This window comes from Canis lupus, chromosome 19 (genome assembly GCF_048164855.1).
Source record: "Canis lupus baileyi chromosome 19, mCanLup2.hap1, whole genome shotgun sequence".
In the NCBI taxonomy this organism is placed as follows: Eukaryota; Metazoa; Chordata; class Mammalia; order Carnivora; family Canidae; genus Canis; species Canis lupus.
In genome coordinates this window covers 31,848,118-31,861,327 of record NC_132856.1, presented here as the reverse complement: position 1 = coordinate 31,861,327, position 13,210 = coordinate 31,848,118, and the positions used below count along the sequence as shown (strand labels likewise).

Here is a 13,210-nt window from a genome sequence, read left to right as displayed (position 1 = left end):
ACCTAATTCTCAAACTGTTGGTTCCTCTAAGACTGGTTAGTAGCCATAGAAAATGATGCATGAGGATGATTTCTCTGATTTCTACCAGGAGTTCTGACCTCTCAAACACTACAGAAGATGGAAAGACCATTTTTCCACAGGAGCTACCTTCAGCACACATTTTTTTGCACCTGTACATCTCCTCAGACAAACAGAACAGAACAACTGTCTTAGCTCCAAAGTTAAAGTTGCATTGGACCCATTACTAGAAGCCTCAAAAGTCTTTTGTTTTGGTATGCACAGATGTCTTGATTAACCTGAATATAGAAGAGATGTCGTCAGAAGGCACCTCTTCTCCAAATGTGGAACTAAAACATGGTTTCCTCAGGGTCAAAAAGAAGTGATAAAGGCATGAAATTTAGGCCAGATCTGGAAATTAATAAAATAAAATTACATTATATTACATTACACATATAAATTACATATATACTATATTAATATAATAAAAATACACCCAAAATCCCTCAGATTGCTCAGAAGGACCCCCAGGGATAATTTATATTTATATTTATATTACTTTATAAAATTTATAGCATATCTACAGTAAGCTAATATGAATACTTGTAAAGATACCTGTTAATATCTTTATCTTATTCTCGAATCATAAACAAACCTCAAGATAAATGAACCTTGTTTCTAAGATTCAGTGTCATCTAGGAAAAAGGTAAAAAGCAAAGTTTTTTTCTTTTAGGAGTCCACTGGTTCCCTCACCATCTTTTCAGGTAACATAAGTTCCTTCTAGACTCTGAGAAAGCAAAGAACCGTAGCTTCTATAACCTTGGAACACTAAGCAAGTTATCAATAACAGAACCTTAAAATTTGACCTGGAACTCTCTGAGAAGTGGATGCCCTGCAAGCAGAAAATAATACAAGAAAGAGGAAGTGGGCAAGAAGACCTCGCCATGCTGCTGACATTTTAGTTTTCCGAGCTTTCGTTTCCTCCTCTGGAAAATGGCAAGTGTAGTTTAAGACAAGCCTAAAACGAAAGTTAAGCTCTCTCATTAAAAAAATGAAAATAAAATGGCCTTTAGCTCATAGGAAGAAAATGCACTCAAAATATCCTCATAGTTTATTAACCTGCACCAAGAAGGCAGGGTTAGTATGCATGGTGGTTAGGAACATGGTTAGGAACGTATGGTACGTATAGTGGTAGTATGTATGATGGTTAGAAACAGGGTAGTACATATGAGGTCTGAATCATGTGCCCCATACTGATCACATCATTGACTAGCTGCATAATCTTAGGGAAACTACTTAGCCTCTCTGAGTCTCAGTTTTTCTATCTGTATCAGAAAAATAAAATAGTCACAGGACTATTACAAGGATTACATCTAATAATACACATAAAGCTGCCCGCATAATCCCTGGCCCCACAATAGGCACAACAACAAACATGAGTTACCATCAGAAATGCAATTAATAGTCATTCTATTTAAGTATAAAAAAGTAAAATTTACATACTTGTGACACTCTTTATCTGGGAAAGGATAAAATCAAGGGTCAAAATGGAATTATAAGAAAGATGGCATTATGTGATGTCCTTCAGATTAATCAAAGTTGCCAAACAAAGCAATTCAAAGTCAGAAAAATCTTTTGAGCTATTTTACAGTACCTATGTCTGCCCTCACTTGGGGAAGGGAAATATACGTTCCTCACATTCTGGAAAGCTATTCAGAAATGTTAGCTGACCCCTGACAAACCTTCAGCTTCCCCAGGAACACAGTGAGGCAGCGTAATTTGAGCAAGCCAGCGGAAAGCATTAACCCACATCCAAGCGCTGCGCAGTCTCCATCTGTGTGATTTCACCACAAACCACAGCTTGCCTCTGTGGACACTGAGCCCAGCTGCCAGGGAAAGGTTTCAGACCCAGAGTGGTGCCCCAGCAATTTCCAGTTCAGTGGGAAGCTGGGAAACGCCTGGTCTCAGAGCACATGACTTCCTCATATTTCATCACTTTCCAGGCTTTAAACAATTTTAACCTTCCCTCTGGGTGGACAGAGAATGCTGTGCCTCTAAGTAGAAACACCAGACTTAGGGTAGCGTGAGCAGATCTTGCATCCTTCAGTAGGCATCCCTCCAGTGGGCATCCAATTAGCGCTATGACATTGGCTGAGTCCTAACTTCTCTGAGCTTTGCTTTCCCCATCTGTAAAATGGGCAAAAGCTGACTTTGGGGGCTGTGGGGAGATGTATACCTTCTGCACAAATGTGTAGATACTGTTGCTAATTTTTTTAAGGTCCCACTCATTTTCTGCTCTGAACTGAAAGAGGTTGTCAATCTACTCTCACACCCCTCTCTAAAAACAAAACAAAAAACACAAAACAAAACACACAGAGAACAATGTTTCCAAAAGCTAACAAACTTGAGAAGAAGAAGAAAGAAAATTCCCTGCCACCTAAATTGGCCGGGGCCAAGGCGACAAGCAGCTTGGGCAAAGCAGCCGGTGTCTACAATTTATTCTTTAATAACTTCTACTGTAATATTTCTGGGGCACATCAAAGGACAATATCAACCCGATGTTGGTAATCCCTCTCACATATAAAAACTTTCATTACAGAGTGTTAAAGGCATCACTCTGTCTGAGAAATGGGAATCAATAGGAGTTGGCTGCTTTTTTTCCTTCCTAACCCAGGGAAACGGCACCAGCTTTTTCTCCATAGTGAGGCCACGCTGTGTGGTCAGAGTTTCCTCTAATGGCTGCAGATGAGCAACAAGATGAAACATCTCTGTGATAAAGAAAAAAGGGGAAAAGAATTTCAGGAGAACACATCTCTGTGCCAGAAACCTAGAGCGGTCCAACATAATTAGCCCTAAGTGGGGCCTGTAAACATTGGCTTTTGATGTTATGCTTAAAAGTCACTGGGACTCATTCTAACTTGGTCACTTTTGTGCCCACAAAATCAAATGTAAAAGATTTTAATTTTAGAGAATGTTTTTAATGAGCACCCGAATGGCAGGACAATTTTGGGATATTGCAGCAGATCTTAGTAATACAAACTGAGAGAGTAGTTAGCAGATAGCCATTAATTTTCCCCTACTATCTATAATGTGATGTATGAGAGTCAGAAATATAAAATTCCTTACAAATCTTTTTAAATCAGCCTAACTATAGCATTCCTTTCCTTTAAAGCATCATTCTAGATTCTTTAAAGAGCCAGAATCACCACGTATTTTTCCTTCATTATGAACATATAAAGGTCAAAGGCTACTCATAGCATGTCCCTAGTCAAGGTCATCAAACAAACCATATCTTGCCAAAGCCAGTGGCCAATTTCAGGTCTCCCTTCATTTAACCACTTAGCAGCATTTAATATTGACCATCCCCTCCTTTTATACACAACCACCTCTACAACTACTCATTCCCTCCACTGCTACCTTGCTCTATCTATCTTCTTTATGGTTTTATCAGGATTTGAAACCATCTCACTTATTATTGTGTATGTTGGTTAGCTGACTTCATCCCTTTTGCCTAAAAAAGAACTTTTTGGCACATCACAGACACACCATAAATATGTTATCTGACTGACACTTGGCCTTTTCTTACAACAGATAAAAGACTTAAAGCACAGAGTAACCCAACATACCTAAGATTGCACAGTGATTGGCCCAGGCAGGATTTGAATTCAAGGTCTTGTAACATGAAACCCACACTTACCAAACCGTTATATCATGGAAAGGCAGTCTCAGGGTAAATGTCCAGGAGAGGTGGGTTGGTAAACTTTTAGGGGACAGATTGCAAATACTTTTGGCTTTTGTCCTAGAACCCTGTACAGGATCAGCTAAGATTTGTGGAATGAATGAATTTCACCTCTGTCCACAGTTCTCTCAACAGCAAGACCTTTGAAGGTAAAGACCAGATGTGGTAAAGACCAGCTCAAACACCTCATTGGCCATAGTGGGGAGTTAAATTAAGTCCTACAAATTGGTCTATTTACAAAGAGGAGACAGAAGTATGGACAATTTCAATTCAGTCAGAAAAGAAGTAAAGGACCAGGAATGACCAGAAGTTGAAAAATCAATGTTCTTCCTTTTCTAATCCAAGTAAGGGCTCTCTCCATATGGAGAAAGTAAGCATTGCCCTAAGTATGAGGGGAGGGAGAGAACTATTCTCACCTTGCTGGCTTCCTACACTCCTACCCTACTGAGACAGCCTTTTGGCTACTGCACAAAGAGCCAAAAGGGACTCCTTCACAGCATGAGAATACTTTTAGCTATAGACCAGGAGGAGGTTTTCTCTTGGTCTTTTATTCAGTCATTCACAGAAGGGGACATCCTGTGACCTCATTTTCACTCTGAAGTAAGAGAGAGAGCCAAGTGGCTTCCTGCCTCCAGATTCTATAGAAACTGCCCCCCTTTGATGGCTCCTTTCCACTCCTCTGATGCAAATCATGGGGGAAGAGCTCGTTTCAACTTCCAGGGTGGGTGGATTTCCTTGGGAATCAGCTATTTCCTGGGAATCCAGACAGTACCAGTGGAAGGAGAACAGAAGGAAGGCCCCATTTCAATCCTCTGAGTCATTGCAAAGGACTTCTTTATTAAAAGTAATACTCATCAAGGGAAAGGTGCTTAGGGAAAAAAGGTAGTGGCTCAGCAATATGAGTGGGACATGTAAATAGAAGACTTTCAATATGGCTATTTTGATAGCACCCTGGTGAAGCAGTCATTGTGATAGTGGCATAAAACTACTCGCAATTTTGGTTCATAACCTGGAGAAATACCTAAATGAATGATTTTGGATCAGTAATAATAATTTTTGCTTGCCAGTTTCCTTGTTTTTTGTCTTTCTCCTTGAAGACAAAGACTATCCCTGTCTCAATTATCATTGCATCCTTACTGCCCAGCATGGTACCTCACATGTAATTACTGGAAAAAAAAAAAAAGACTACTACCAGTAAGATGACTCCTCCTACTACCATCATTACTACTATTGCCTATGCCCAGTGCTTACAGAAAGTAGGTGTGTAATAATTCGTTGAAAAAATGAACTGTACCATTTACTACTACCATTTAGCTACATCATTACTACTACTACTACCACCACCACCACCAAGTAATCCTGTTGGCTCTCCATCAAAAAGACAAAAGACAATGGCAAAAAAAAAAAAAAAAAAAAAAAAAAGCCAATGGCAAGGATTATGCCTGGATTATTTCAATTATCATCCCCATTTTACACATAAGACCATACATAGAGAAGCACCCTAAGAAGACCATGCAGTATGTGGTAGAACTGGAATAATAGTGTTATTATTATACTTGGCCAAAAAAAAACTAGAAGAAAGGAGAAAAGGTTAAGGGTTAAGGATAGGACTGTACTTAGTGCCTCTATTTTGGTCTCAGGCACTCAAGCAATTTTTTTTTTTCACTGAAAGGAACCAGGGATCCTTGAAGAAATGACAGATTGTAGATCTGACACAGGAAATGGACAGAATGAATGAGAAAAGCTTGTCATAGGAAGCTATCAAAGCCTACCAAAGTCATGTCAGAAGGACTTGGAGCCAACTTGAAAGGAGTTCCCACTGGCCAAAGATGAACCAATTTCAACATCAAAAACAATTTTGAATGTGGTAGAATGAAACAGATCTCATGCATATAAAAATCCATGAGTTCCATAACGGTATTTTTTTAAAAAATCATTGGTCACCTTTAGGAGTTGTTAGGGTAACAAATCATAATTCAGAAGAGATATAACTAAGGGAAAGAATCAAGCATTTACTCTAACTTTCTGTGTGGACTGCATTTCAAGAGACCCAAATAGGAACTGAAAGTTCCATATGGAGGAATCACATCTAGTAAGAGCATGAGGAATGGCAGCATTAGAAAAGCACCATCTGCAGCTCTTAATGAAATAATGGTTCTAGGCAACCATAATCTATGGCTCCTAAAACAGAAGTTTAAAGCTTGACAGGGAACTTGATATTGAAGGGATCAGACTGACAACACCTGAATCTAGGGGTCAACTGTAACCTAATTAAAAGTGGGATGACCAGACACTACATCAGTGGTTCCCAAACTTTGCTGCACATTAGCATCAGGCAAAGAGGCAGGCACAGCTCTTAAAAATCTCCATGCTCAGGTCACAATCCATAGCAATTAAATCATAATGTCTGGGATAGTAATCAAGCATCAGTAGGGTTTTTTAAAATTTGTTTTCCCACTTTTTTAAAGATTTATCAGATGATTCCAGTGTAAAGCAAAGTTTGGGAACCCACTGAATTTTACGGCTAATGGTGTGATGCATTGGGAGATACACAATGCCCCCTGCAATATGTTACTTCCTAACAACACCTAAGTCTAACTAAAAACCTAGAAATATGAAGAATAAAGAAACATTCAAACAATGATACTACAAGGGAAGAATTAGCAACAAAATATAGAGTTTGGAGAATCCAATGGAGAAAAAAGGCCTATTTTTTTTTTCAATAAATGTCATCTTTAAAAATGGTGGTGGGGCGGGGATCCCTGGGTGGCTCAGTGGTTTAGCACCCGCCTTCAGCCCAGGGCGTGATCCTGGAGTCCCGGGATCAAGTCCCACATTGGGCTCCCGGCATGGAGCCTGCTTCTCCCTCTGCCTATGTCTCTGCTCCTCTCTCTCCCTCTCTCTGTGTATCTCATGAATAAATAAATAAAATCTTAAAAAAAATAAAAATGGTGGTGGGAAATGCCTTTCTTAAAATATAGCTGGAAGAGCTATGCTTCTGGCTATGAAGGAGTAACTTGTATTAGACGAACCCTGCAAAAGAAAATAGTTATCCTGATGCATAGAATAAAAAATAAGACCAACTGTTTGAAAACACCACAGAACCACGAGGGCAACCAGGATTTAAGCAGAAAATGAAAGCTCATTTAAGTCAGCCCTATAGTTACAGCAGCTTTTTGCCCAAAGGGTAACTGTTAATTTGCATTGTGGGGATAATCACCAGTAGAAAGTAGCAATCTATAGTTTGCAGCAACTTCTCTGTGTTGAAGAGGTAAAACTGGAAATTAAGGGCTAGAGAAGCAGCAGCAGCTAGGACATGAGGAGCTAAGATTTCTGAGAAAAGGGACCAAAGAGAAGTGATCTCAACATTCCCAATTCAATTTCTCCTCTAGATTTTCCCAATTCAATTTCCCCTCTAGTTTGCAAATTCCTAACCTACAAATGTGTGGAATGGGGGAGGAGGGGGGAGGAAGGGGGCAGAAAAGCTAAGCAGAAATCAATTGCTAAGAGACTGAACAGCTAAGGAACAATTTTGGCAGTCCAGTAATGATTGAAAGACAAATGCTGGAATTTAGAACTTGCTAAGGACAAAGAGCCACAGTAAACATCCCAGACATTCAGCTGAGAAACTCTGAAGGCTTGAGTTGTTAGAATGAAGGGGAAATAAGCCAGACCCAACTTTGAAAAATCTCATTTCTTGATTAGATCAATGTGACCTGCTCGTACTGTATCCACTTGCCAGAATATTAACATCTCTCTGGAAGAAGATAATAAAATCTACATGAAAGGAAATACTAAGAGAAACTAGAGGGAGTTATTTAAGCAGAAGAAAACATTCCCAGATGAAAGCACAGAATGCAAAATGCAGTGAAGAGTACCAGATTGGGGTAAATACGTGGGTAAATCCTGAATAAATAAGAATGTTTAAGAATGTCTTGGTGTGGGATTGAATTACATGGTGACAATGACATAGAAGAGGAGACAGTATAAGTGGCAAATAGATGCATTATAGGTTTCCTAAAACGAAAATAAAAAAGAGACAGATTGTCAGACTAGATTAATAACACAAAACATAAAAGAAAAATCTTAAATAAAGATCAGAAAGTCAAACTGTCTTTTATTTACAGATGGCTTGATCATGTATGTAGAAAACCTTAAAAACCTGCAAAAAAATAACCGAACTAATAAATGAATTTTGCAGGTCAAAGGATATGAAAGCAACATACAAAAATCAATACTATTCCTAACACAATCAATGAATAATTGGAAAATAAAACTAAAAGTACAATTTCATTTACATGTCACCCCAAAACACAAAATACATGCAAGACCTTTGTACTAAAAACTAAAAAACACTGTAAAAATAAATTAGGAAACTAAATAAATGGAAGATACAGCATATTCCCAGATTCCATTGAAAGATTCAATATTGTCAAAATGGCATTTCTCTCAAAAATCAGTCTAAAGATTCAATGCAATTCCAATGAAAATCACAAAAGGACTTTTTGTAGAAACTGACAAACTGATTATAATTTATATGAAATGCAAATGAATGAAAACAGAGCAAGGCAATTTTAATACAGAAGTACAAAATTGGAGAACTCAAACTACTTGGTTTTAAGACTGACTATAAAGCAACTCTAATCAAAACCGTGTGTTATTAGTGAAAGAATAAATTAAACAAGGAAAACAGATGGAGAGTCCAGAAATAGACCCACACATAAATGGTCAATCAGCTTTTGACAAAGACGACAGGGCAATTCAATGATGAAATAGTCTTTTTGATAAACAGTACTAGAACAACTAGATATTCATATGGGGGGAAAGGCCAGAGGAAAGAACACTGACTCTTACATCATATACAAATATTACCTCAAAATATATCAGAAACGAAGTTTCTTGAAGAAATCATGGGGAGAAAAACCCTTGCAAACTTGAAGTAGAATAAGATTTCTTAGAAAGGATCAAAAAGCATAATAAACCAAAATTTTAAACTTCTGCATTTTAAAAGCCATTGTGCAGCAATAGAAGAACATATCTGCAACATACGTATCTGACAAAGGACTTGTATCTAAAATACATAAAGAACTCCTACAACTCAATAAGACAGGGGAAAAAAAGCCAAAGACTTAAAAACACAGCACACACAAAAAATTATACTGATGGCAAATAAGTACATGAAGAGGTGTTCAACATCATGAGTCATCAAAAATCACATATCAAAATCACAATGAAGGATCCCTGGTTGGCTCAGTGGTTGAGCATCTGCCTCAGGGTGTGATCTTGGGGTCCAGGGATGGGAGTTCTGCATCAGGATCCCTGTAGGAGCCTGCTTTCTCCCTCTGCCCATATCTCTGCCTCTCTCTGTGTGTCTGTCATGAATAAATAAGTAAAATATTTTTTAGAAAATGAGATACCTGTACATACCCATTACAACAACTAAAATTTAAAGGAGAGACCTTGCCAAATGTTGGCAAGAATGTAGATCTCATACATTGATAGTGTGAATGAAAAAGAAATGGCACATGGGGCACCTGGATAGCTCAGCAGTTGAGCGTCTGCCTTTTGCTCAGGGTGTGATCCCGGTCCTGGGATCGAGTCCCACATCAGGCTCCCTGAGAGGAGTCTGTTTCTCCCTCTGTCTGTGTCTCTGCCTCTCTCTGTGTGTCTCTCATGAATGAATAAATAAAATCTTTAAAAAAAAGAAAAAGAAAAAAAAAAAAAAAAAAAAAAAAAAGAAATGGAACTTTAGAAAACAGTTTGTTTAAAATTTTACACATATCCATAATATACAACTCAAATACATCACTCTAAGGTTTTTATTTATCCAAAGAAATGAAAATATGTCCTCATAATTATGTGTGCACATGCAGTTTTATTCAAAATAATACAAACCTGTGAACAACCCATAAGTAAACCATAACAAATGAATGAAAGAATAAAACAAAATGTAAAATGCCCATATGATGGAAAAGTACTGAGCGATAAAAGGGAGTAAGCTACTAATACTTGCAATCACCTACATGACTCTCCAAACCATTATGCTCAATGAAGGAGAATAGACATAAAAGAGTACATGCTATATGATTTAATTTATTAAAAATTCTAGAAAATGAAAAATAATCTCCAGTGACAATAAACAAATCAGTGGTTGCCTGAGTGTTGGGATTGGTGGGAGGCAATGACTATAATCTGACATGAGTAATAGGAATGCTCCCCACCTTGGGGCACTGGGGTGGCTCAGTCAGTTGGGCATCTGACTCTTGATTTTGGCTCAGGTCATGATCTCAGGGTTGTGTGACCAAGCCCACACTGGGCTCCATGCTGAGTATGGAGTCCACTTGGGATTCTCTCTCTGCCTCTCCCTCTACTCTTTCTCCCCTGTCCCTCTCTGAAGAAGGAGGAGGAGGAGGAGGGGGAGGAGGAGGAGGAGGAGGTGAAGGAGGAGGAGGAGAAAGAAATGTTCTGTATCTTGATGGTGGTGATAGTTTCACAGGTGCATACTTCTTTTAAAAGCCCACTGAACTATATATTCTTTAAATGGGTACAGTTAATAGTATACAAATTATATCTCAGTAAGTTGATTTTTAAAAGGCAGTTGAAGTTCCCCAAAAGTGGCTAGAACAAAAAGATGACATGTTGTAGGATTTAATTACATACTGTGAAAAAATGAGCACAACCAATCTATGACAATAGAACAATGGCTATCTTAGAGGGTAGGTGTACATGTAATGACTGGGGAGCTTCTGGGTGCTAGTGATATTCTGTATCTTTAAGTAGTAGTTACATGAGCTCTTCATTTTTTAAGCATTCATTGAGCACTTAGTGTGTGCACTTCTGGTGTGTTTCTGCTGTTATTTTTTTAAAAATTAAGAGTAGGTGACTTTTAGAAATTAAAAGAAACTTGATGTAACTACCAAATGCAATGTGAGGATACTGTATGGCTTTTGATTTTAAAAACTCAACTGAAAAGAATTTTGAGGAAATGGAGGAAAACTGAACATGGACTATCAGATATTAAAGAATTATTTTTCACTTCATTGCATATGTGCTATAGGTACTTTTAAAATCCTTACCTGTTAAAGAAACATAAAAATGTATTTATAGGTGAAATGATATGATGAGCAAGATAAACTACAAAATATTACAGAAAATAAGTGCATGTGTGCTAGATGATGGGATGTTGATCATCATGGAAGCTAGATAATAGGCTCATGGGATGGTTCATGGGTCAGAGAGGGTATTGTGTCTGAGACCAAATCTTATTCTTTGTATTCTGAAGACAAAATATTTACAATATCAAAATGCCCTGTTTCAGAACACACATGGCAAAAAATTTCTCAGGGGCCCAGAAACATGACAAGCAGAATAAAATGAAATTTACAAGAGTCCAATTAGGTCCTGAATGACAGCCAGGCAGATAAAGAATGACAAACAGTGCCCTTCCTTCCTCCAGACACTGATCTATTTTGATTCTGAAGTGAGGAAAGTGAGTGCATATTATCTAGGGGATTTCACCATTGTTCTTCTGGTCCCTGGTTATCTAAATCTGAAGGCTCCCCAGATATTGGAAAGGGGAGAATATAATAGGTAGCCAATAAACAGATTATGATGGTATCAGTTGGAATCCCAACAAAAGGCCACAATCATCTACAACTTTGAAGAGAATTAAATGAAGAAACTACTTTCAGAGGTGCAGAGAGTGCCACAAGTTAAGGATTCTGAGATCCCAGGGACCAGCTATAGCAGGATGCCTCTACCACCTGGGCCAAAAAGAGAAAAGAGAGAAACTACATAACCAAATCCTGATGAGGGCCACCACCATGAGATAGATCCATGCTGGGACACAGACCTCAACACCTTCTCATCTCTGTCCTCCTATTACCTCATGTCTCTCCAGGATCTCCATTAACTAAATTGAACTGGAAGCAAGAGTCCTAGAAATCCAGGTGATGCAGTCCTTAGAGGTTAAGACTTCTGGGAAGGCCTCTCACCCAGGCAGGGCAGAGAAGGTTGTCCAGTAGACTACAGAGATGGAGTGGAGAATAACCAGCATACTCCCTCAAGGGAGAATCTACACCACACTGGAATATATTGGGTCTTAAAATCTGCAAATAGAACTAATAGCTATTCGGTAAAATCTCAAATTCAGTCAGACCTGTGGTTTCACAACAATGAGTGATCAAAGACTTTTCACAATATAATACACAGAGCACTGGGTTAAGGAGCTACTCCTACTAAGACCTGGACTTACGAAATTAAATATCCTTCTCTATTAAACATTTCTGAACTAAAGGTACAGAAAAGTACAGAAAGTGGGTTGCATTTTCAATGGAGATTTAACCATCTCTCTATTTAAGAGAAGAATTCAGAGCAAAGTTATCACAAGTAGAAATGCAACCCCAAGTCCAGACGGGGAGCATCACCTTGTCCTGGCCCATTAGGCCTTTATGGACTGGCCTTTCCTTGCCTTCCCATGGGTATCCCCCACCTCTCTCTCTGGGGGTGTGGGAGCCTGTCATGGTTGGTGATGCCAAGTCTGCTTCCTCCCACTGTGGGCTTTGCATCTGCTGCTTCCTCTGCCTTCAGTGTGCTTTCCTCCCTTCTCCTCTTATTAACTCCTTCCTCAGCTCAATTGTCACTTCCCATGGGAAGCTTTCCCAACTTCCATAGCACCTAGATCCTCTCCTCCATGGAATCACTTCCACACACATTGGTATGACTGCTTGCTAGCCTTTTACCCCACTGAGTGCTAGCTCCACATGGCAAGGACCATGTGTACTTTATATGTCATGGTATTTCCAGGGCCTCATGTACTCTTTGGTTCATAGGAAGCACACAGTCATTGTTGAATAAATAAGTGCTAGGTATAAGAGAGTATTTTTTGTTTCCATTCAAGTGACATTCTGAGCTTTTAAATTTTTTTCTTTTAATATACAACACAATTTTGTGGAGTCCCCCCCCCTCCCCCCCCCCCCCCCGCCGAATTACATTCCTGGGAACTCTGAATTATCTGATGGTTTCTTATATTCCTTATAATAAAATGATCTTTTAAATTTTTTTTAAGATTTTATTTATGTATTTATTTTAGAAAGAGAAAGAAAGAGTCTGGAAGGAACAGGAGTGGGGGGAGGATCTCAAGCAGACTTCATCCTAAGCACAAAGCCATTCTCAAGGCTCAGTCTTAGGACTGAGCTCAATCATGACCTGGGCTGAAACCAAGAGTTCACTGCCTAACTGACTGAGCCACCCAGGCACCCCCTAAGAAAATGATTTTATGAGGGTTTTTAAAAACAATGTACAAATTATGCTTAGGATTCATACATATCCAACTTAATCTCATAGTCCATGTTTTGTACAATTGCTGCTCTAAGACATTACTTGTAGGCATTCCAAGCAAGAAAGATTTAACCACCTATTCTGGATTCCATTTAAAATGCAAGAGGGTAACCACATAATTCTTTAGGGGTTTTA

General features: G+C 38.7%; 1 protein-coding gene across 13 annotated transcripts in view; it reads right to left on the bottom strand.

The window, feature by feature from the left end:
• FHIT (fragile histidine triad diadenosine triphosphatase) overlaps nt 1–13,210 on the bottom strand; it is a 1,386,045-nt gene that overhangs the window by 847,744 nt on the left and 525,091 nt on the right. The window lies entirely within an intron of this gene.